The sequence below is a fragment of the Anoplophora glabripennis genome, unplaced genomic scaffold (genome assembly GCF_000390285.2).
Source record: "Anoplophora glabripennis isolate ALB-LARVAE unplaced genomic scaffold, Agla_2.0 scaffold834, whole genome shotgun sequence".
Classification (NCBI taxonomy): domain Eukaryota; kingdom Metazoa; phylum Arthropoda; class Insecta; order Coleoptera; family Cerambycidae; genus Anoplophora; species Anoplophora glabripennis.
Window position 1 is genome coordinate 191,267 of NW_019417693.1, and position 1,974 is coordinate 193,240.

Consider the following 1,974-nt stretch of genomic DNA (forward strand, 5'->3'; position numbering starts at 1 on the left):
CTACTGCTACTGCTACTGCTACTGCTTCTGCTACTGCTACTGCTACTGCTACTGCTACTGCTACTGCTACTGCTACTGCTACTGCTACTGCTACTGCTACTCCTACTGCTGCCAGTTAAGGCAGTAGCTGCCTTAACTGGCCAGATTCCAGCCTTGCCTTAACTGGCCGTGCCCCTCCATCCTAAGTCGACACCGGGAAATACAGTGGTGGTGATAGATGAGGTTTTAGTATGTATGGCTATGACGAGTCGCATATAACTCTGTGCAAACAGCATTGCGTGCACGGGGTATGCGTAAATGCATTTCCTCATCTTATAAATAATAGAATTCTCATTAACTGGTTAGAGTCTAGCCTTCACTGACCTTGTCATAAAGTTCAATGTCATGTAAAAGTCAGATTCCATATCAGCATGAAAGGCCTTTCAAGTATATAACAATTTATCGTGTTATTCTTAATAAAAGGATTTTCTCACTTTGTCCTATAGATGACTTAAAAATGAACGTTAGATGACCTTGTAGGCTTAATCGAACCCGATGTTCGTATTCAGTGACCTCAAAAATCTATGTACCTACTGTTTCACATATTTCTAATTGCTTTTTACAATTTGACCTTGAGATGACCTTGAATCTAACATGATAGAGGTTAGCTGACCTTGGATTTGTAATCAGCGCTCCCAAATACCCTAGTTTACCATAATCTAGTATAGTGATACAACTTGTGCGAAATAACATATCTTTCATATATCCAAACTCTCGTCGACTGCCAGACCTTCTAGGAGGCTTTTTTGGGAGTTATACCAGTGAGAACTTTTTATCAGGTCAAATACTATCGAAAAAAATTGGTTGCACCCAATTCGATGGGGAACCAAAATCCCATATAGTGGGTGTGTGGTTTTTTATTGAAAAAACGTTACATCCTTAGAAGATAGGTATCAGCAGCAGTTTCAAGAAGACACATAATAGGCCCAATTTTTTTCCGAGAAGTAATAAATGAAAAACGATACCGTAACTTTTTACAAACAAACCCCGGAATTAATGGATGACGATAAAATACAGCATGGGTATTTTCAACAAGAGGAGCTGCAGCACTTACTGCAGCAGAAACTATCTTCAGGAATTTTATGGAGCTATTGGTTACTAGGGGTTTAAACATCCTCTCGACATACTTGAAGGACTGGAAACAGCAATTGAACGTGAAATAAACATTATAACTCCGATTCAACTTGAACGCGTTTTTGAGTGCATGAAATGTACAGTACATTTATGTTTGGAAAATGAAGATAATCATTTTGAATATCTACAGGGTGTATTTAAATGGAGGGGCACAAATGATACCAGAGATTCCTTGTGTGAAAATAAGTCGATTTAACCTAACATACCTATATCCCAAGTCGCATAATAAAAAAGATACAGGGTGTCAAAGTGAAAAATAAAAAATGGTTTTTCCTTAATAATTTCTATAATTTTAGTCAGAAATGTTTCAAATTTTCAACAGAGAGGTTTNGTTTTCGTCGTTGTTGTTGCCGTAGTAGTAAGTAGTTGTAGCACTAGTTCTAGTTAACGCTACAGTTGTAGTCGTTGCTATTGATTCTACTAATAACAACAGCAACAGCTGCAACAACAACAACAGTAACAACACCAACAGCAACAGCAACAGTGACAACTAAAGCACACTCCTTTAATCCAACGAGCGTTCAAATAAAAACGGGGTCGAAGTTGGCTCTGACACATTGGACGTAGGGAGTAGCTTATAGCGACCAACTTAACCTCATTTCTCAACGAGCTGTATAGCAGCTGTCAGTTTCAATAACGTTAATGACTATATAACTTTATTTTAAAGAATAATCGTGATAACAATAACAAACAATTAAAGGAGCTGCGGAAAGTGTCCCCCTCCTTGTTATAACAATAAATTAAAGCAGCTGCTGAAAGTGTCCCCCTCCTTGTTCCAAGCACTTTTCACACCTGTTCCTC